This window comes from Lepidochelys olivacea (genome assembly GCF_965140295.1).
Source record: "Lepidochelys olivacea isolate rLepOli2 genome assembly, chromosome: 1".
Lineage (NCBI taxonomy): Eukaryota > Metazoa > Chordata > Testudines > Cheloniidae > Lepidochelys > Lepidochelys olivacea.
The window spans coordinates 109,972,166-109,996,155 of record NC_140411.1 but is presented as its reverse complement, the minus strand read 5'-3'; the positions used below and the strand labels follow the sequence as shown (position 1 = coordinate 109,996,155).

The 23,990-nt window shown below is 44.8% G+C and overlaps 1 protein-coding gene and 1 long non-coding RNA gene across 3 annotated transcripts in view; one reads left to right on the top strand and one right to left on the bottom strand.

Annotated features, from left to right (window-relative positions):
* Positions 1-23,990, bottom strand: part of COL4A2 (collagen type IV alpha 2 chain) — a 246,015-nt gene that overhangs the window by 195,788 nt on the left and 26,237 nt on the right. The gene's annotated exons all lie outside the window — the stretch shown is intronic.
* Positions 6,610-22,845, top strand: LOC311515123. Its single transcript, XR_014710053.1, has 3 exons — positions 6,610-7,083; positions 21,960-22,211; positions 22,750-22,845. It is a non-coding gene; the product is annotated as an uncharacterized lncRNA (long non-coding RNA).

The window sequence follows — 23,990 nt, the reverse complement described above, 5'->3', positions numbered from 1 at the left end:
TCTATGGTGGATTTAGCGGCCACAGCATCAGGAGGTGGATTATCTTCTATTGGGTCCCCGCCCGGGAAGGAAATCTATTGCTCCGCACCAACAGGGGGTGCCCCTGGCGACTCGTGTCCCGGCTGCATGGCGCCGGCTGTCACCTGAGCAGGCTCGATGTTAGTCAGCGGGGTGCCATCAGCGGCCGGGTCAATGGAGGAGTCCAGGACCTCCTCACAGGTGGGAGCAGAAGCAGCAGTTAGGGGGGAGGGAGCATGGGGAAAAGAGGAGTGGAGTGAGGTCACCCAAATCGAGGTTTGGTGGCAAAAGGTCGTCCTCCCCCTGGGTGACCGGGGTCATATCTAGGGCCTCTATCTCCCCGAACATGGAGGAGAGGACACTTCCGTCGCCCCGGGGTTCTCCCCGCTGGCATCCACCACGACAGTTGCCTCGGGGCTCACAGGGACTTCGGGTAGCGTCAGGACAGAAGGGGCTTCCTCGAGGGTCTCGGAGGGGAGGGTCTCCCGTGGAGGGGAGACACTACCTTCCGGTGCTACCTCGTCTTTCCCGGCTGACATTGGTGGATGGGAGACTCGTGGGCAAAGCAGAAGGTTCGGCATCGGTGCCCCCCTTCCTGGTCTTCCGGGGGGCCTCCGCCTCAGTTAGATGAGGCGGAGCTCGAGCCTTCCGCTTGCCTCACTTCCCCTGGACTAGGGCCCAGCCCTCCATGTCATCATCTGGGGGCTGGTTAGCAGGGATCATGTCAGCGGGTAAAGGCAATGGCTCAGGGACTTGGGGGGGTGGCGGGGGGGGGGGGGATGGTGGGGCGGCATAAGGGCGGGAGGATTCTCCCTGGGGCAGGCTCTCTCCCATGTCTGGTGGTATCTCTGCCATACCCTTCTCCATAGGCCCCACCAGACTGTCAGCAGCGAGGGCGGGGCTCTCCCGCTCGTCTGGGCGTTGTAGGGGAGGTGCCCCTTGGGCCTGAGCGGGAGAAGTGGTGGTCCGAAGAGGAGGGGGGGGCGGGTTCGGGTATCGGGTGGCCAGGGGCGTCGGCAATGACGGGGCCGATGTCCTGCCGGGTCTCGGGGATCCCAGATGCCCCTCCTTGCCGGGCAGAGGTAGCACCGGGCTTCCCCCGTGGAGAAATACACCTGGTAACGGGTCCCCTCGTGGGGGACTAGGAAGTACCCCTCAAGCGTCTCTCCGTCACGCACTGCCGATGGCAGTAGAAGCTGCACTTGCCAGCGGAAGGAAAAGATGTGATGGAGGGTGGGGTCCTTGCAGCCCAACGGGAGAGGGCTGATGACAGAAACAGGTTTCCCCAGGGTGGAAAGGGCGGGTAACCGGGCAGCACTGAGGAGAAAAGGAGGGACAGAGGTCAGGACCAGGTGGACGCCCAGGTCCTCTAGTAGCTCTAGGGGGACAAACACCTCCCCCACCGCCTCCTGGGCGGCAGCCTCCGATGCTAAGAAGAAGATAACCTTTCCATACATTTTGGAGGCCGCCACAATGGCCGAGGGCCCCACCACCCTCGCCAACACCCACACGCAGGTCTCCACGTGGGGCGAGGAGGGCACCAGGAGGCATCGGACACCGTGCTTCCTTGTCATGGTGGGGAAGGGGCCCCGGCCGCTGTTGATGGTGGCAGAGGCGGTGGGAGGGAGAGATGACGAGGCGGCAGGCGGGGGGCCTGCCGCCACCCGGGCATACATCCTGGGGGGGAGGGAGGGACACCCGCAGAGCTGGTGAAGGGGGCACCGGGGAGGGATGCTGTGGTCGGTGGCGGGGCCGCAGCAGTGGGGGTGGCCCCTGCCACGGAGGGCCTGGTGGTTTTAGCGGGGCCCTTCCCCTTCTTCTTGCCCTGGTGTTTCCCGCTAGCTGGGGGGGCTCCCCTAGAGTCTGGGGAGGCGGTGGGCATGGCAGCGGCAGAGGTCACCCTGGTGCCCTCCATTGCCGATGCCCCAGTGAGGGCGGTGGCAGGTGGTTAACAGGAGTTGGGGTCAGGTAAAAAGGGACAGGCTGTGGGATGGGCAGTTTGGGGGGGGGCCATAAACCACCGTACGCTTGTCCAGAGAGTCCTGTTTGGTTGGCTGGTGCTTCTGGCCCACACGGTGGAATCAGGGCGAGCAGCTAAGTCCAGAGGCAGATGTTAAACAGCCAGCAATGACGGTGGAGGAGGCAGTTGTGAAGATGGTAGTGTGGGGGTTGGGAGGACACAGATGGATCGGGGGGCAGCTCCGTGCCACACCCCGTGTGTCCCTACAAACACAGTCACGACACAGTCAAAGCCTCCCCCCACACGAGAGCACAGTTCAAAAGTTACTCAGTCTTGGGCCCCCTCCACGGCGATTTGTAAGTTCCCCGGGCAGCGTTCCTCTGGTAAACGGCTGTTTCTCTGTCTGTTCCGGGTTTTCTTTTTTGCATTCCAGAAATGCCGGAGCAAGTGATAAGATTCCTCTCAACCGGAGATGGGTCCGCAGACAAACAGCAAGCGGCTGGGTCTGGGGGCTGGGTCCTTCCACTTCCCCCCTCCGGGGAGTGGGTCAGCAGCCCCCCCCTCTCGGGGGGGGGAGGTTTAGCTGGAGCGGCAGCAGCGTCTGAGGGTGGGCAGGGGGGGCTAACAGCCGGCTGGCCGGCAGCTGGCCAGCACTCTAGCAACAGCGGAGAAAGAAAAAAAAACAACAAAAGAAAAGAAAGGGGGAGAGTGTCTGGCCTGGTTGGGGGGAAGGGGAAGCCGAAAGCAGGGACAAAAAGCAAGAAAAGCCCAGGCCAGAGGGTAGCAATAGGAGAGCAGGCTAAATAGGTCCCTTTTCCCTGGGTAAGGTAACAGGGAAGGTTCCAGAACCTTCTGGAGACAATTAAGATAGGCTGATTAGAACACCTGCAGCCAGTCAAGAAACTGCTAGAATAAATTAAGGCAGGCTAATCAGGGCACCTGGGTTTTAAAAAGGAGCTTACTTCAGTTTGTGGTGTGCGTGTGAGGAGCTGGGAGTGAGAGGCACTAGGAGCTGAGAGTGAGAACGCATACTGTTGGAGGACTGAGGAATACAAGCATCATCAGACACCAGGAGGAAGGTCCTATGGTGAGGATAAAGAAGGTGTTGGGAGGAGGCCATGGGGAAGTAGCTCAGGGAGTTGTAGCTGTTGCACAGCTGTTCCAGGAGGCACTGTAAACAGCTGCATTCCACAGGGCCCTGGGCTGGAACCTGGAGTAGAGGGTGGACCCAGGTTCCCCCCCAAACCTCCCAACTCCTGGTCAGACTCAGGAGGAGTTGACCTGGACTGTGAGTTCATGAAAATGGCCAAACTGAGGGCAGCTGTGAAGCTCCAAGGTGAGCAAATCCGCCAATAAGCGCAAGACCCACCAATGTAGAGGAGGAACTTTGTCACAACACCCTTCTAGCAAAAGGTCATAGTTTACCAGAGGGCCTGATTTGGCCCATAAGGCCTGGTTCTCCACTAACTTGCACCATGTGTAGTCATTTGTACCTATGCTAATGGGTGCAAAGTGGGGGTAAAATGCTACCATTCTGACTGGGTAACATTTTGCACTCACATTGCACAGGTGTAAGTGACTATGCAAGGTCTAAGGCAGTGGAGACTGCAAGCCCATGGTATGTACAGTAACACTACACTATGATCTGGAGCCAAGTTTTTTCCACAATGGAATGAGTTAGAGACGGTCAGCCCAGCCTTTAATCTGAATTTGGCTTTTGTCCAATGTTTTATATTATAGGCGTATATTCCCCCTGCCTCCGCTTAAAGACAGCAGTTTGTTTATGTACTGGTAGCACAGAATAAATTCTATACAGCACCCTACTCGCTAAAGTATTAATTCCTATATTTAACTACGGTTTCCAAAGCCTTTTTTTCCATTAACTCTGGAAAGACATCCAAGCAATGATATCATTTGCTTTAAACAATAGAAACATAGGAAGTCTAGATCTTATTCCATGTATGGGGAAGTGTTTTTGAAGCATGTCTATTTATAAACCAATCCTGTATTTGACCTGTCTAGTGTATTCACCTACAAAACTTGGCAAATAGAGGGAGCTCTCAGTTAACCATGTTAGTTCAGAACACATTACTGTAAGTGGTGGTAAACCTTGAAAGGTTTAGGGGTTCAACTCTGGTTCAGATACATATCCAAAATTTTTGAAGCTCATCTGAACCTATGAGATTTCCAAAACCTACCTGTGCAAACAAGGCTTTTGCTATTGAACAAGAAGCAGTGCAATTACACTGGTGCTAGTGATGATGAAAGTATTAAATGTCAGCCTGCCGCTGCTTTTACTACTCTATTACCTATACCTGCTCAGAGATGCGCTGGTGCTAGGGCAGTACTGTGAGGCTTTTCCAGGGTAGAAAACCCGGGTAGAATTTCTCCTGGCTGCTCCTTTTCCCCTCCTACCTTCAACATGTGCTTGTGTATGTGGGGTAAGTGTATTTTCCCACTTTCCTCTGAGGTAACATTTGCTGGCTGCTTTCTCTATTGGAACAATTGGTCATTAAAATAATGACCTTTAAACTGAGTTCTACCCTGAAAAATTACTATGCAAAAATGCATCCCCTGCAACCTGAAAGGTGGGGGGCTTTGCCTAGCTTTGTGGGGAAAAGAGAGTAATGGCTCCTTTAAGGGTCCCTGCTGCTCAGGAGTCAGAAGAGAAGTGGCCAGGAGGGTGGGCCACTGGGAATCTGGTAAGCCATTGGTCTGAAGGAAGGTATATAATCCAGGTGTCTCTCTATGCCCAGCATAGTTGCTTTTTAAAGATAAGGAATCACAGGGGAAAAGTAGGATGGGCAGGAAATTTGTAAGCAGGAAAAAAGTCTACATTTGATGACTCAAGTCTTCACTGTAAATTGTTCATCTACCATTTCCTTTCTGTTGAGACTAGAAAGAGACCTTGAGAATTGTGGCTCCTACTGACCCAACTCACTTTTCAATTTAGATGTCCAATCTTGTTTCCTTATTGAACCCCTTAATTCCTGCTCTGATTGGAGCAGATTAAACTGTGTTAAAAGCAGGTTGTTATTTGCTGTTGAATATCAGGAGTATAGCCCATGGCCTGGGTTCTCCAAGTTGGATTTGGTTGTCTGTTTGAACACTGAGAAAGCTGTTGACAGAATATAATTTCAATGTACTGAGATGATATGGCCCAGGGCAAAATATTTTGAAGTGGGTCCAAGAGCTCTATAACTCCTGTAAAATGGCTGTTATCATGAATTGTTTACATATTTTTTCTTTGATAAAGGGCACATGGTAAAGGTGCTCCCTAGAGACAGGGTTCCTGTTTGACTGGGCAGTAAAAGATTTAGGTGAAGCAGCCTTGTCTACAGATCACTGCATATAAATGTTTATATGCTGTTCAGACTGTCCAGATGCACCTTTGATTCATTAGCTGAAACATGTCCTCAGAGTTCAAAATTAATTTACTAAATCAGGAGCTGTGGTATCCGGATATTGCATGGATTCCATAAACTCATAATCCATGTAAATTGGCCATGGTGGACATAACTCCAAAGTAATTTAAGATCCTAGGATGAAATCATGACCCCACTGAAGTCAAGGGACGTTTTACCATTTACTTGAATGGCGTCAACATTTTACCCCAGTAGGTATTTCTGATTTACATGCAAGTAACATCCCACCCATGTTTCATAAAATAAAGACCTGTCAAGGTGGAAACATCTCTTCCTCATGGGCAGAATTACTGATAGCCTAATACAAATGGTAGTTTCCCCCTGTCCCACCTGTATTTTTTTATCTCCTCCAGATGCTATGACTTCTTTTCACTAAAGAAAGAGAAGGGAGTTGGAAAAGGTCTTCATGTTCTTCATTTGACAGAAGAGATGCCTCAGAATAATGCAGAAGAAATATCTGAAGTACTTTAAGGCAGGTGGAGCCTTGGCATTCCTGGTTATTATAAAACTACACAATGTTGTTTGCCAGTTAAGATCACTGAAGGAATGGCTGGGAGAGGCAGAATGTTTTACACCAGCCCATACTGAAAATGCAGTTTTCCTTTTTCAGCTTTTTTTTCTTCAGCTGACAATCTCTAAACTCACTCCCTTATGCATTGTCAACACTTAAATCTGTGGCTACAGTGAACATTGGAAAGTGTCGGGAGAGGGTAAAATAGAATCTATTTAATATCAAAATTAATCAAACAGTTAATGCTGTACAGGCTGTAGTATTCATTTTTAATAAACTCAGCTGAATTTTTTTTTTTAAATTAGTCTGAAACAGCTTCAGACAATCCAATTTGCTGCACTGGAGGGCCATAGAAATCTCAGGCCCTTGCTACAAAATTTAGGTGCAGATTGCCACAGAGAGCACTTGAAACCTTGATTTTTCCAAAAAAAATATAAATGTAATTTATCCAGAATAGCTCATCACCCCCATGCAGTCGTCACCCCCAAGGAGATTACCTAGATTGCTGGGGCTCTGTCTGCTGGCAGCTCAGGGAGAGGCACACCACACACCATCCCTGGTAGGGAGGGGGAACCAAGACAGACTCGGAATCTGCTCGGCAACCGATAGGGAGTGAGAGGCCCTTCCCAGGGAGCTCAGGAAAGGGGAGAAGCCATTTTTTGAAGCAGTCTGGAGCCAACCAGGGCAAGGGGAGGACTGGCTGTGTGGGGAGCTGGTGAGTCCCAGGCTTACATGCAGCATTCCCCCTGAAAACTGGCCTCTAGGGACCTGAAAGCAGGATCCCTTAGCTGGGTTCTTCCTTCTCCACTGAAGGCTCCCAGTTTGTAGAATTTTGCTGGGAAACTTCCCCAGTCAGGCTGAGTTCGCCCTCCAGCTCCCTAGGTGAGACCAGTCTCCACATGGTCAGCTCTGCTCTGGCTGCTAGTCCAGGGCTGCTGCCTGCTGGGAGTGTGTCTGAGAGCTGGGCTAGGAGTCTACAGTTTGGATTTTAGTATAGTTGTGTAATCTGCACCTTGAGTCCTGCACCCCTTTGTGGTGAGGGAAAATCCTCAGATCAGAAGCAGCCTGATTCCTGCCTGAAGAGGATCCCTGCCAGCAGAGAGCAGCCCCTCTGCAGTGACCGAGGAGTCCAAAGTCATCTCTGAACCTGAGAATCATTCATGGAGTTTGTGAGTGCACCATCTTTTACTTAGTCAGGGAAATTGTTTTGGGGACTCCCTGAACTGTGTCCTTAAGCCAGGGAGTAAGGGTTTGGGATTTTATAACCTGCTGCGTATTAAACCCGTGGAGGGACTTACCCACTTGTAAGTCCTTTAGGCTGTTCTGAACCCAGTCAGCCACACTGCTAAACCACTGCAGAGAAGATATCATGGTCATAGGTCATCAAGGGACCCAACAAAGTATGTGTACCAATGGGACACTAATCTTACATTTGCTACATCAGGTCCCGTGACTGGGGAAAGTATTGTCAGCATGGGCACCAGTGTCCCTAAGAATAGTGGTTTACCCTGTTTATGTTATATTTGTCTCCTGTTTAATATAATGACTATGTTGAATATATGGTATGTATTTGTTATTTCTTGGGAGTTTCCAACTATCTGGCAAGTAAGTTGGGGTTACCCTGAGCTTAGAATTTTCCTCCCAAGCTGACCCTGACCAAATAAATTCATAGGGAAAAATAAAGAAGATACACCCTGCTGAGTGGGTGGTGGGATCCAGAAGAACCAAGACCTGTCCATCAAAACCTGTAAGCAGACTGGCATTAAAGAAGGTAACCGGGTGGAGAGGGGGCACTACACAGTATTTACTTGTCACTCAGTTTCTGTTTTTACTTAGTTGTGCAGCTCATTTACTTTCTAAAACATTGTAGAATTTAGGTCAACTAACTTTCCCAGAGACGCACCGTGCCAGTGACTCAGTTTCGGACCCAAGACATTCCTGCCTCTCCATCCTTTGCTCTAACCAACAGACAACAATTCACAAACATTGTCTGCATTCTGTAATAGGGCTTGTGGTTCAGCCTGCACACCAAAAATGCTCTTATCACAGTACAAACAATGAACATGCTGAGATTATAAACATCCAAATACTGAACTTCCTTCAAATGAATTAAGTGATGTCATCTGACCCTTCTTTCACATCCTTTTTTCATTATATTTCTGTCCTTGCAAACATAGCCTGCTCATTAGTCTAACAAAAATCAGGAAATGTTCATGCCTTGGAAGTAAAGAAAACAATATGAACCAGAATAAATTAATGAATAGACCTATATTTCCCAGCATATACTTGTGACGAAGCGGGACTGTTCTTAATGTTTCCTCTGAATATTGTGGGGGTGCCTCAGTTTCCCCTATGCAGTTCTTAAGTCTCTAGGTGGTGGGATAAGGGTGTATGATCGTTGCAGAGCCCTAGAGGGCAGGTGTGTGCAGGGGTCTGGAAACAGAGAATGGCCAACACCCTGTTTCCTGGCAACTGATGGCCTGGTCCTTCCCCCCTGCAAGGTGAGAGCTAAAGGGTTGGAGAACAAAGGAATTAGGTGACCTCCTGGGCCGGAAAGGGCTAAAGCCCAGGAGAGGAGCAGGGGCTGGAGGGTGAGTGAGTTGGGGGCTGGCTGGGGAAGTGGAGTGAAGTGCAGACATGGTTGTCTGGCTCACTGCCCCCCCAGATGGACCTGGCTGAGGGGTCCTGTTCTCTGTACCTACAAGCTCTGTTTTAGACCGTGTTCCTGTCATCTAATAAACCTCTGTTTTACTGGCTGGCTGAGAGTCACGTCTGACTGCAGAGTTGGGGTGAAGGACCCTCTGGCTTCCCCAGGAGCTCCGAGGGGAAGACCCAGGAAGGTGGAAGTTGTGTGAGCTTTTTGCCCTGCAGACAGTCTGCTCACAGAAAGGAGACTTCCCCAGAGTCCTGACTGACTTCGTAGGGAGCAGTTCCAGAGCATCGCCCAGGGACTCCATGACAATACTACAGATATAATAATGTTGAGTTTGATACATTTGAAACGGTCATGCAGTGGGCCCCTCCTTGTTTGACAAGTTTAGAATCTTTAGCAAACATTTAGGTGGTGGTGAGCCTCATCTTATACCTCTTAGAGGTGCATGTTTCTGTATGAGCTGTATACCTAATGTGATTTATATCTTCATTTAAGAAGGGAGAATAGCCATGTAATGAAAAAGGACAGGGAGTCAGCTGATTAGATGTCTGTTCCTGGCTCTGTCATAGAACTTCCTGTGTGACCTTCTACAAGTTACATAGGCCAAAACTCTCAAGCTGGGGTGCCTAAAGTTCATAAGAGGAGCTCATTGATACTTCGTCAGTGATGGCAGTGAAATACTTCAGACTGTTGTACTGGAAGATTTCAACATTCATGCTGACAAGGTGACAGATGCCAAAACCCCCAAACTCATCTCACTTGTCTCGCACTTTCACAGGTCATCTCTAGTTCAGCTCAGACAGTCATAATACTTTGGACCTAGTCTCTGAATTAGAGAGCTCAATATCAAACAGCCACTGACTTGTACAGGCTATCTCCTCATTAAGGCAATGATCAGAGCTCTCCCAGCTCCCGGGGAAATAAGAAAGACCCATAATCTTGATAAGACCATGAAGACTCGGACTCCCATCGAGTTCCAAAGCCTGCTAGAGGACAGCAACACTCCACATGCAGGAAAAGAAGTCAAGGATCTGGTGAAGCATTGTCATTATTGTACAGCAAACTCAATCATCAACACACTGGCTCCCAAATGGCTCCTCTTTGTCCCCATCACCTACACAGATCTGTTTTCTGACACCTTATGCCAGATGAAGAGAGGGGGTTGGAAACTTAAGCACCAGTAGGGGAAGATAAAGTGTGAAATAGATAGGCTGAAGCAAAGAATTCCTCAGCCTATGGTGAGGCTGTATTACAGGCCCAAAGAACCTTCCTATCAGCCTCCACTGAAGATTCCAAATCATGCCCCAAAGAGCCATCCAGGGAGGTAATCCACTTCACCAATCCTGAGTGCCTACAGCCTGCAGCAGAACCTAGTGACAAATATGGTGGGGAATTATCATCCTACTTCACTGAAAAGATCACATACATTCAGAAAGGCTTCTCAGACAGCATGGATTCACTTCACCTATACCTACCAACCAACAACCCATTCACATTCCAAGAGTCTAGTACATTGATTCATCAACAAGCAATGAACATCCTAAAGGAGTCTTGACCCAAGGGCTATGGATCCAACCTACGCCCTTTCTGGCTGGTGTATGGAGTCATTAGCAACTAGTGCCATTCATTACCGAAACATCCAATGCCTCATTCAGGAAAGGAATCTTCCCTTCCTCCTAAAAAACACACAATAGTGAATCTAACATGAAAGAAATGAGATAAACTTGTATCACAGGGGGCTCTCCACATCCATTGGGGGGATAGGTGCCCCTGCTTGCCCAATGTGGGGTTGATACAAACCACCACACAGTTGTTGCGACTCTCAGCTGGGCCAAACAAACACAGTGAGACTCCAGCTCTTTGGGGAGGGCAAAGCAAACAAATAGTTTGTAGCTTTTCAGCCTCCTAGCTAGGGTATAGAACAACAAACAGGAGTTTTGGTTCCTTGGGCAGAGCAAATGAACAGTTTATAGCCTCTGGGCCTCCTGGCAGGGGCAAACAATCACAAACAGGGCTTCAGCCCCCTGGCTGGGGCAGAAATGAACGGTCAATGGCTGGGTCTCTGGCAGTAATGCCCAACAGTCAGCACAGGGAGGAGGGAACCCGGGCTCACCCTACTCCAGTGAGTTCCAACCTAGGGTCCTATGATGCCAGCAAGCTCTCTGTTCAGGTCTTAAGTACTGGCTCCCAATACATTTCCTGGGACACTTGCTACCCTTAAGTCCCTTGACGACCCATTCTCCACAGGCAGTAGGTTGGCGTCCCCATTGGTCTCCACTACTGGTGTGCTCTACGCAGTGTAGTCTGGGATACCCACCTCAGCAGTCTGGAGGACTGAGTGTTCTTCAGTGGGACCCAGCAGCACACATCCATCCTCTTCAGCCAGCCCCGACTGAGCTGGCCATCTTCCTTTTATCTGCTCCCTCCACATGAAGCATGCGCAGCAGAAGCGCATGGGCATGGTCTCTTGGGCCCAAAGTGACCGGTTAACCCCCACTTCCCCAGTGCAATGTTGTCACATGCCCTCCCCTTCAAGCTGGTGACAATCCTCCCCCTTCTTCTTCCCCTCCCACTAAGGGGAAGGGGTCAGCCTTCGTGTGAGCCCTACCCGGACAGTGAAATACTTTGAACTCATAGGGCTGGAGCGCAAGTTACCACCTCATAATCTGGGCATTGGTGTCTTTCATTTGAGTGAATCCCCCCAAAGGGATGCGTGGTCTGTGATGAATTGGAAGCAGTTCCCCAGCAAATAGTAACATAGTGCCTCAACTGTCCATTTCACTACCAGGGTCTTTTCTTTTTCCTATTGGGGAATATCTAGTTTCACAGGGAAATAACTTCCTACTTAGGTAAAGTATAGGGTGTTCCTCCCTATCCAGCTCCTGGGATAACACTGCTCCAAGGACCACTTCAGAGGTGTCACTCTGGAGTATAATTGTTTCAAGAAGTCTGGGTGGAACAAGACTAGTTCTTGACTCATCTGATCCTTCAGGGTCTGGAAGGCGTGCTCTCACTCTTTAGACCACTGTATTTTCCAGGGCTAGGAGCTTTTTGTCAGATCCATAAGGGGCACTGCTAGAGTGATAAACTCAGGCAACAAAGCACCTATGTTAGCCAGCCAGCCCGAGGAACTACCTCACTTGCCTTTTGGTCGTGGTGGCTGGGCACTCTCTCAGGGCCTAGATCTTATCCACGAGCAGGTGCCACTGACCCTGTCCCACCGTGTTTCCCAGGTACTTCACCTCTCTTTGTCCCAGCAATATGCAGATGACACAGAGCTCTACCTATCTTTCGCCACATATACTCACACCACTACTGCCAAAATGGGACAGTACTTGGATGAGATCAGCTCATGGATGAAGAACAGCTGGCTGAAACTGAACCTGAGCAAAACTCATGGGGATACTGGGGAGCAGAGGGAACAGTCTAAAGAGTTGGCAGCCACGGTGTAGTCTCCTTTGGCTGAAGGTTCACATCCTCACTTGGTCAATTCAGTCTGTAGTTTCAGAGTACTCTTGCATCCCCCATGGACCCAAAGCATTCATATAGAATGCTCTTCTCAAAGATGATGCTATCATCCCTGGCTGGCTAGGACACTCCAATCCATCCTGGTGAATAATGACCAGACTTTGGTTACAGATGCCTTTACCATCTCCTCTCTGGACAGCAATGTGATTTACCTATGCATGAAGCCATCTGTCCTTATGAAGCTTCAACTAGTACAGAACACTGCAGTGTGTCTCCTCAGGAACACAAGTTACCATGAGCACATCAGACCTATCCTCTGCTTTCTATGCTGACTTCCCATAAAACATTGAGTCATGTTCAAGGTCTTGGTACTTATCTTCAAAGCACTCAGGGTATGTCTACACAGCCCTCAGCAGCTAGCCTCTCAGCCTAGGCTGACAGACTTGGGTCAGTGGGGCTCATGCTAGTTGCTCTCAAAGTAGCTGTGTAGACATCAATTTGAAGTTGCAACTCAGGCTGGAGCTTAGGCTTGGAAGCTTATGGAGGGCATATGCTTTAGAGCCCAAGCTCCAGCCTAAGTCACAACTTCCAATCAATGTCTACACAGTTATTTTTAGAGTGCTAGCATGAGCCCCACTGACCCAAGTCTGTCAAACTGGCTAGGAGGCTCGCTGCCTGGGCTATGTCAATATATTCCCAATGGCCTGGGCCCAGCTTATTTATAAGATCACATTAACCTCTGGGATGAAGACCATGGTCAAAACCTCTACTCCTTAGGGACTGTGAATTTTCTACCATGTAGGTAAAGCTTTGCTGAAGTCCAGTCCTCGACTGTGAAATGAACGCTCAAAGAAACTAAGGACCTTCTACTCTAAATGAAAAGCACAATATTTTTGACCTCACCTTCTCTAAGCCCAGAGAGCTGAATATACATTTACAAAGAAACAAAACCCCAAAACAAAAGTCTATGAAAACAGAACACTACACTGCATGCACAACTCTCCCTTGGAGAAAGGATGAAAGAGAAAATGAATTACATGTGACAGATGTTAACCACCTTGATGTAGACATAGCCACAGGGCAGGTCTATACTACTGCTTAAGTTGATCTAACTTACATCACTCAGGAGTGTGAAAAAGACCCTCTTCTCCCCCCCCCTCCCCCCGGAGTGATGCAAGTTACAGCGAGCTAAGCAGTGTCAAAACCAGCACTATGTCAGCGGGAGAGCTTCTGCCTCTTGCGGAGGTGGAATAATTATGCTAATGGGAAAGCACTCTCCCATTGGCATAGAGTGTCTTCACCAGATGTGCTACTGTGGTGCAGCATCATCAGTGCAACTGCACTGATGTAGTGCTTTTAGTGTAGATCTGCCCTTAGTGTCCTACTGGAAGGAATTCAGATTCTGTGGTGATAATGATGGTATAACAGCTTATATAGAATTCACCTCTAAATAGGTACCATCTGAAATAAGTTGCAGATGTATGTAACTTTAACCCAGTTTTGGTCTTAAGTTTTCTGTGATTCAGTTTCCCCATGTTACAAATGGGGATAACAATACCTACATCACAAAGGCGGAATGGTCAGTTAATCAAGCCCTTGAGATCATTGACTAGAAAGTGAGAGAAGAGTAAAATAGTGTTAAATTGTCCTTTACGTTTATTTTATGGTATTTTATATAGAGTGATTTATTATGTACACAAAGTGAAATTATTTTGGAATATGAAGACTTGCACAGAATGGCTTTTCTAGCAAATGCTCAAAATCTTGTAACTATGCTTTTTAAAAAAAGAAAGTAATGCAATCAAATTCTCACTGAAACAACTGAGGTCTACACTGAGGCACAGGATTCTGTTTGCTGAATAAATAACTTTGCAAGATAGAGACAGAATTAATACAGACTAATTCTCCCTCCTCCCCCCACCACTACCAAGTGAACAAACTCAGTTTAATCAGGATCCTTCAAGAATCTGTAAAAGCTTCCTTTTACTTGTGCATGATCCTGGGTCAGGCAAATATACCTCAGTAACTTTCACCATCCCAAGAACAACGGCATGTGGAGACTGATGCAAACACAGCCTCAGAATTTTAATCCAATTTTTCATTAGATGCTTCCCCCTGCCCTCATAGACAAGCATCCTCTTCCTCTTTATGGCTGCCAATAACATAAACTTATCCCCATCAGGAAAGAGCTGACTCTTTTGAAGTCAGAGTCAAAGCTTCCTCTTGAGACAATCAGTAGGGGACACCACGAGAACGGAATAGGCATTACCCATGGATAATCTGTCATGAGACCCAAGTACAGAAATTTATTTGAGACTTCTGCCCCTAACTGACAAGAAGAAAGACATGACAATGAGAACAATGGATTTTAAGGCAACATAATTTGATAAAATTTGATTTCCCTAGATACATTTTGCTACTTTTCATTCCTATAAAAATTCTCTGACAATTTATGTTTACGTAATGATGAAGAAGAAACCCATGCAATGTTTGAATTACTGAAAGCCTAAGGAATTAGTTACATATGCCCTCTCAATTTATATATTTCCTCAAGTAATTTTTCACTAAAATAGGCTTCCAATACATTATTGCAGTTTTAGCTTGCTAAGGCAGGTGTTTTTCATGGATAACTGTATTGATATAAACTGGAAATCAATTATCTATATGAGATTTTAGGCATATCCATACCACAAACTGTCAGTACCATTGTTTATAATCTAATGTGAGATGTGAGCACCTTCTTTGAGTGCTGAGTCCCTCCTGCAAGTTGCTAAGTGTCTGCAATGTACATGATCCAATTCCTTTCCACAACGGTGTGTGCAACAATTCCAAGAAAATCCCTACTGTTTTGCATAGATCCCCAAACTTCCTCCTTCCTCACTATTCAGAAGTTCTGTTTGCTAAAGTATGCTAGCCAGGATTTTAGAACATGCTGGACAGAAGGGAGAGGGAAATCAAAAAGTGCTAAAACAAGCATTCTGGGCATTCATTCTAAGCCACATCCTCTTTATCCTGTTAGTACTTACTATGCAGGAAAGAACATAATTTGTTTTCCAGCTGTGAAAAGGGTTAGGTTTCTTCTGGCTTTTTCTTCCCTCTATTTCAAAGTGGTGTTTTTTTCTTCTTCCAGTGAAGAGATCTCTTGGGTTTCTCTCAGGCTATTGCTTCTCAAAGCAGAATATTTCAGATTTGCTGATACCTTCTCACCTTAGGCAGTGAGCTTTGTTGCAGCAGTACAATCATTTGGACAGGGTTAGGCTATCTTACTCTAGTTCCCAATTCTTTATTCAGAAGTTGTCTTCTCTTCAGTCTTTATTCCTGTTGACCCAGACACATTATTTCCCCCCACACCCACATTTTTAATGATTCCTCCCTCCATACTCTCTCTCTCTCTCTCTCTCCAGGTATCATAGGTAGGGTCAGTGATGAAAGTATAAGCCCCCAAAGTAGGATACTATCAGTATAGTGTTCATTCTTATACAGATAGCATCAGGGAGTTTTAATTGTTAGCTGCCAGTTGGAACTGCTGGTTTGGTATCCCCGCAGAAGTTCCTTTTTCTCCTGGAAGTCATGTGTTTCAGTAGCCAGGCAGGCTAAAATCCAGAGTCCAGCACACAACTGAAGTGGCTGGGTAGCGTACTGGGCAGATGTGCATGTGGACAGGAATCTTCCCGCTAAGATATGGAGTGGCAATGGAACCACCCTGCAGAGCCCATTCCAAGCCTTTTGGAGACCCTGCAGGAGAGAGGATTCCTGCAATGGCAGGTCCCTCTTGTGGCTTACTTGTGCACTGTGCCTTCCTGTCCCCTTATCAGAGTTTAGCTTCCAGGCTAAGTAGCCCTTTGAGGCTTGGATGAGTGGGGGGAGGAAATCACTCAGCTCCGACTAAAGTTGCAAGGGAAAGAAAAAAACAAACAAACCTCTTTGCGGTATCCTGGGACCTACTGCCTCAGGAAATGTTTAAATCTAGTACAAATAGTGTCATTTGGTGATACTTCATGGAAGTACATTGGGGATTAACTTGACCTCCCCTCTAGGGATCATAAATGAAGACATGGAAGCTCTGAAAAGAGGAGACAAAGAAGCTATAATTATATCTTCTTTAGAAGGATCTCTGTTTAAGGAAGACAGGCTCAATTAGTGGTTGGTAAACTTCAAAAGGTCTGGAGTTAAGACAAGCACCCAAAACTCTGGATGTTTATCTGAACTATCTAGCCCTCTTAAGTCTGCAAAATTGGGCTAGAAATCTTGCCCAAGCAGGCTTTCTTGTGATCATTCCAGAACTTCCTGTCATGCTAGAAATACAAGACCAACCTTTCTGGGGGTATTTAATCACTTCTGAGCCTTGCTGTCGATCAGGTACAGAGAGGCATGAGCAAAAGAAAACTAATAATTTATGAAGCATTCACCACCATAACATTAACCAAACAGTTCAGAACCTTCCATTGCCTTGTCAGTAGCTAAGAATTACTCAGAGAATGGACAAGTTCCACTTGCCTGAGTTAGAGCCAGAGTCTACCACCTTTATTCACACTCAGTAGCACTTCACTCTGTGAATAGTTTTCAAAACTTACCAGCATCTCCCTGATGGGCAAGCTCACACCCACTAGCTGGTATTAAACCAAAAACCTATGACAAGAATTGCTCCTTCTATGAAGCTAATTCAGTGGAATTATGCCAGATTTACAACATTGTGAGTGAGAGAAGAATATGGCCCTTAGTTTCTTAATCCGTGTTTCAGTGTCAATTCGTGAAGCATTATATTTTTCTGGGTTGTTTTTTTGAATTCCTTCTCTGGTGGTATAACTGAATTTAATCAACACACATTTCAATGACCATTCTAGTGCCTTAGTACATGTTGAATTCAAAGTTTAGTCTCAGCACTGACTAGATGTTTGAATATTTTGTACAGGGGTTTAAAGAGAGTAACAGGGGACAAAAACTGGCCAACTATTTGGAAACGTGAGCTATCCATCCTGCAGTAAACAGCACTGACACACAGACTCCCAGGGGAGTCGCTCTTTTTTGTTTTACAAGTTGGAGATGAAGTTTTATGATGACAACTATCAGCAAATGATGAAAAGTAAAACAAGAAAAGGTAGAAATACTTAATTAATCCTTTCCCTATACATTACATGTGCAGCATGGAAATTTGCTCTTCTGATCAATTGTATAACATTCCACAGTTTTATTATGTGATACATGATATACATATATTCTCTTTTTATGTTCAATATATTCATTTGGTGAATAAATCCAGTTTCAATTTCCTCCATGCCAGTAAAGGATTGAATGTGATCATGAGACATGTAAGACCAGACACACTAACAAGAAGAAAGTTATTGGGATACTTGTCAAGAGAAGAGTTAATTATCTTAATTACTAACCCTACAAAGAATGATGAGGTGGACAATTTCAATAAACTTGAATTAAGAGCAGCTATAGAGTACCTTATAGAACTAAATCTGTTCTTTGAAGTTTTGCAAACATTCTGCTACACCATGCAGAAATCCTACATGTTTATTATCCACCATGAAAAGCTGTGTCTTTGTGGTACTGTTCATACAGAGCTTTGCTATTAAATATAACTGAAGGAAGAGATAAAGCTTTTCCAACATTTAAAGTAGTTTTTATATTTATATAATATTGTTCATATAACCCACAAGTCACTTCACAATAATAAGAGTGGAAGTCATGCCTTCAATTTATAGATGTAAAGCAGAATCACAATAGCTGTAGGGTGAAATCCTGGCTTCTTTGAACTGCCTCTGCATTCACAACTTTCCAAGACTGCTGAATTAATCAGGAACATTCAAGCTATCCATGCGCATGCAGAAACTATCAGGAGTTGGAGACAAGGCAGACTCCAATATGACTTTCTTCTGAGAGTGGGGTAAAACCTATCCCAGACACCTAAGCACAATAATAGGCTCAGACAAACACAGAAGTGGAGGGAGAAGTAGAAGGAGAGTGAAAGATGCAGAATCCAAAGTATAAGTGGCTGAACCTTGAGTGCAAGAGCAAAAACCACTTTTTTATTATGAACTCTCAAACTCCTGCTCTCAAACTCCTGTATTTAGCACTAGATACCACAGTAACAGAACAGAGGGAGACAAAGGTAGGATTCTGCCACTCTCCTTTATTTTGGGACTATTCTTGGAGTAAGGTACTGCTCCAACATGGGTGATGTTGGCAGAATTGGACCCTTAGGAATTTACAGCACACCAGTAACTCTAGTATCTAGAGCACTGAATTCAGGAATGTAAGTGGGCATAAGAATGTAACCAGAAGTGGTCTCTGCTCTTGCTCATGTTCTCTTACACCCTGGTCACTTAAGTTTGAAAAGTTATCTTTCTTTCTTTGGTTCATTAGAACATGTGAATGTGACTCAACATGTCTCAGGCTTGCAAAAATGGGCTCTTGCATTGTTTTACTTTTCCAATTAGATGTAAATGAAAGCTAATGTTTAAAAAAAAAAGTATATAGTACACAGGTTAAAAAAAGAGCATCTGTACATCTGGCTACAGTGCTTAGATTATCCCAAATACAAAGTTTGTTTTAAAAGTCATAAGATAAATATAGCGCATAACCAGCTATCACTCAAACGAAGGTGAATAAATTTAACAATACAGTTTAGATATTAGAATCCGAACATTCAGGTACATAACTCATGGAAAGGTTTCAGAGTAACAGCCGTGTTAGTCTGTATTCGCAAAAAGAAAAGGAGTACTTGTGGCACCTTAGAGACTAACCAATTTATTAGAGCATAAGCTTTCGTGAGCTACAGCTCACTTCCTCAGATGAGGAAGTGAGCTGTAGCTCACGAAAGCTTATGCTCTAATAAATTGGTTAGTCTCTAAGGTGCCACAAGAACTCATGGAAAGTTATACAGAGCGTTGGTTGTAGAAAGAAAATATAGGAATGAGTGCAGATTGTCTCTCAGTAATTGAGCATCCAAGGTAGATTGTCCAATTAGAAAATACAATCCATGAGGAAAGTATTTCAGTTACTTCCCCTCCTGCGCTTCGCTACTATGCGATAATATCCAAAAGAGAATACTAAAGTCATCAACAAGGTAATGCATCTGATGAAGTGAGCTGTAGCTCACAAAAGCTTATGCTCAAATAAATTTGTTAGTCTCTAAGGTGCCACAAGTACTCCTTTTCTTTTTGCGAATACAGACTAACACGGCTGCTACTCTGAAACCAGAAAAAATTATGCATTTATTTCCAAATATCCGTTGCTATAATACTATTCAAACTTAGATTTCAGTGATACAACTCCATATATTAATTTATGGTTTTGTTTTGATAGACCACTGACAAATTCACCTCAACTATTTTATGTCATTGTTCATATTTGTTTTAAGAAAAAAATATTAAAACTTATTGTTCTTGCTGGAAAATTAATTATTCCTATTTTATACATACTTGTGATCTTTTGGGAGGGGCTGAGGGCTTGGCATGGCATTTTCTATTTATCATAATAAAACTCCCCTAATCTCTAACACTAGAAATATGCATTTTACCTGAAGCTATGCATTTTCACCAAACTCAAAACACATCACTAAAACACTTAGTCTGGAGAAAACATAGGCAGCATTTTCTGTACCAACTCATGCTGTAACTCCATCTGCTCTCACAAGCTAAAACAAAGGTCGTTCTTGGATGGCAAGACGGGTTTCACAAGGTGAGCAAGGAAGCTAAGAGGACATGGTGGCATGCACCCTTGCTGAGTCAGTATTGAACCATTGAACTAGTGCTGTCCCAGGACACTTTTCAAAAAGTCAGGCTGTTCATCTGGCCAAATTCCAACTTTATTATCTGCAAATGTGATTTCCATACAAGTGTATGTGTATGCAAAACCACAAATCCACCAATTAAGCTGCTTTGTACTTAATGATTAACAATCAACATTCTAAATTGTACCAATCTAAATATCAGGCATCAGAGTTGCACAATAAAAGCCACAACTGAAAAAAGAAAAACATTTCAAGTGCACTGTATTTGTGGTGCTTGGGGGAACTTCAGAATATTCAACTATTTCAAAAGAAACAAATGACTAGAAACATGGGGAAAAGTAGAACAAAATGTACACTACTAACTAGCTTAATTGCCTTACCAGCCAACCACATAGATACATGCACACACAGACACATGGTAAAAGTTGTATCTTATTTGTTGTCACACTTTCCTTTCAAAATACTGTCTGTTATGGAAAACAGAGCTCTATATAAAGTCAAGATAGATGTTCCATATGAAAGACTTGACTATGAAATAAATTACTTACTGACCTAAGTTTTACAGTAGCTTGGTTTAAAGACAGCTGAGGTTATGCTGCCATGCCCTGTACTGAAGTATCATGAAACAGTAGTATTATTTTGAAATTTTTATGTAATAGTCTGATGCTTTCACTTGAACATACTGGGTCAGTTCTTTAGCTTGTATAAACAAACAGTTGCCAATTTACACCATCTGAGGAACAGATTAACCTGTTGTGGAAACCTTTGTATATATTCAACAATATACTAAGTTTTTGGTTTGAAAATAGTTATTTTCATGCAGTAAGATCAATATGGTGTCTGAAATACATAATTCTTGTGATTCATGAAATCCTTTAACCCAAAAATAGCTAAACTAAGTTGTGTCAAACAAGCAGAAAGTGGACACACAAAAAATTCAAATCACTGAGATAAAGAAGTGAAAGTTAGGAAAGGGAAATTAGGGTTCTTTTTTCCTAGTGAATGAATAATTGCTTATATTTTAAAAATAAAATTTTAAAAATATCAGAAGGACCTACTCCTCAATCCAAACTACAACATCACTAATTTTACACAATAGTAATAAAAGCCATTATCTGCGTATGGTAGATTTTATTTGTATACATGTAACATGAACAAAATTTCAGTGACAAAGGATGCACTATAATACATGCCAGGTCCTTCTTAATAGATTTGTGGTCCTTGTTTTGATTTCCTCTTCCTCAACACAAAAAATAAGGTGATGGGGGAGAATACAACCTTTTTCATATTTTCAATGACATATATAAAGTGTAAGTTTGAAATGTGGCCTTTTCTTCATTTTTCCTTATTTTGCTCCCTTTATTGAAAGAAAGAAAAAAGAAAGAAAGAAGCATCTCTGCATGCCCCCGTATGGACGTAAATGCCCAATTTTAGACATCCAAGTTTTAAGGTGTTGGCCTAAACTTCTCTGCCTCAGGGAGGCAGACTTAGCCTCACTTAGTCTGTGAGATCTGATAAGAGTGCATGTTGATTGGTAAGACTGCAGGCCATGAAGGCCAGTGAGATTGTTCCAGTTATCTTTAAAGTATAAGAGGGCCCTGGAGGCACTGGAGCTCCTGGGAGACAGTATATGGTAGTTCTTTGCTACCTTGTCTCTTTGTGATACTCTACTGAACTATTAAGATCAAATTTATTTCTAGTGCAGTAAATTTAATTTTGATTTCAGACTGACTGTGTATCAGAAACTTGATCTGAGGCTCTCTTTCAGCAAAGTTAACAGGGTTAGTCACCAAGGGAGAGAACGCCCAAAATGCTTTCCTTTGAAAGGAGATTCTTGTCAGAGGAGGTATAATCCTACCCATTATTCTAGTCATAAATTTTCTCAATAGTAGTCAGCTGGAGAGGTGAGAGGAACCTACTACAGATGAGACAATCTCCCAGCCTCAATGCACCCCACCTCTTCTTGGGTTCAGTGCCCCAGATGGCAATCAGGAGCACAGCCAAGCATGAGTTCCACTTGCTGCAGTGGAGAGGCAGAAGAGGTGAGTGAAGCAGCCATAGGTCACTTCCACATAGAAAGAAGTTACTAACAAGGGCAGAGGTGGAACACTAGAGACTTTCTACGGGAGAGAGAGAGTGGATTTTCCTCTTGTTAGCAAATAACCTGCTCACTTCCCTGCTAGTGGCGGCAGCATCTACCACAGGAGAGGAGGAAGATACTGTCGCTGGTGGAGGAGGGAACAGACTCCCAGCTCGAGATGCAGAAGACACAGCCTACTTGCTCATCTCTGAAGAACAAGGACGGGCTTAGCTCCTCAGAGTCTCTCGTCACTTTTGCTATGCTAGAGAATGGCACCATGACAACTTGCACCGGTGTGACCAAAACCAGTGATTGTGGTTCTTTGAATCTCACGTTGCAAATATAAACACAAGTGGTAAGTTTATTAGAATGTAACTTTTTTTTTCTATTTCTTTAAAGCAGCAAAGGCAAAAAGATATTAAAAGTAAAAGATACAGCCTACGTTCCGAACCTGGGGACCTAAGGGCTGCAAGAAGGCACTAGTGAGTTGCAACCACCATGCCCTTCCAATAGTGTTATATGTGAGGAGGGTCCCATCTAAATGCTGGCTACATGGCAGGAGTTTTTGTTTTGTTTTGTTTACTACCACCATTAAGGAATAAAGGAGTGGTAGTGTCAATGACAATGGCCATATTTTGGGGATGTGGGAATACTTTTGAAGAGAAGAACCAGCAAATCTAAATCCTATGTTATACTTCTGGAAAACAAAAATTGTTTTTGACTCCTACCCTTCATATTCTGATTACACTAAAATAAATGCTACGCATACACTAACTTCTTGTATGCTTCTGTTCTTTATTTTTTAAGCAAAAGTATTGCAATGAAGTATGAAAAATTAATACTGGCTTTAAACTTATCTCTTATCTCTGCTTGTTGTATGTGGAATTTTCCAGAGGAATCTGTCTGGCAGATGTTTTTAACTGGAGTTGGTCAAATGGATAACTGAGCCCCAGCAGGAAAAATAAATAACAGTGTTGTGACACCAGGAACCCAGCTGTCTTTTTCAGTGATGAAGAGAGATAAATGTCTGATGTAAGCAGCAGCATTCTGATGTTCTCAATAAAATTTAAAACGCGGGGGAAAAAAACCACACAGGCTGCAATAAGTGGTTGATGAAGCACAAGGATTTCGTAACATGCCTTTGACATATAACTAGTTCTGGCCAGTTGGTGACTCCACAAACACACTCATTGCAACACTCAACATTTTAGTTAATTTTTTGGGAGACTGACCATCTTTCCACATCTGAAAAAGAATACAATCTCTCTTATCCCCCTGGAAGGTAGGAATGGAAGATTGGGAGTCAGCCCCCACATTTTGGACCTTTGGTCTAGAAGACTTTCATCTAGCAGACAAAGGCATAACAAGATCCAGTGCTGGAAAGTCAACATCAAAAATATTCAAACAGGAAAATTCACATTTTCAATTATGAGGATGTTTAACCATTGGAATAGATTACCATAGGGTGTGGTAAATTCTCCATCACTTGTGGCCTGTAAATCAAGACAGTTTGTCTTTCTAAAAAGAGATACTCTAGTTCAGGGATCGGCAACCTTTGGCACACAGCCCATCAGGGCACACGCTGGCAGGCTGGGACAGTTTGTTTACCTGCAGCACCTGCAGGTTCGGCTGATCGCAGCTCCCACTGGCTGTGGTTTGCCATTCCAGGCCAATGGGGGCTGTGGGAAGCGGTGCGGGCCGAGGAATGTGCTGCAGGTAAACAAACCGTCCCAGTCCACCTGTGGATTTCCCTGACGGGCCATGTGCCAAAGGTTGCTGATCCCTGCTCTAGTTCAACCACAAGTTATTGGGCTAGATGCAGGAATTATTGGGTAAACTGCTACTGTCTATGTTGGACTAGGTGCTAATCATAGTCTGGCCTTAAAAAAAACCAAAAAACTATTAACCTGTGGATCATGTGGAGAGAGTGCATAATCTATATGGAAGTTAATACAGCCTGAAGCTACATTGAGTCTCCTGCAATACTCCCTCCAAAGCTGTAAAATTCTCCAAGGGAGCTGCTTTGCCAAGGAAAGAGAGGGGACACTAAGCCAATAGTGAGACACTGGGCCTCTGTGCATATCTTGGGCTGAGGTGGCCAACCTGAGCCCGAGAAGGGGAGGGAGGGATAGCT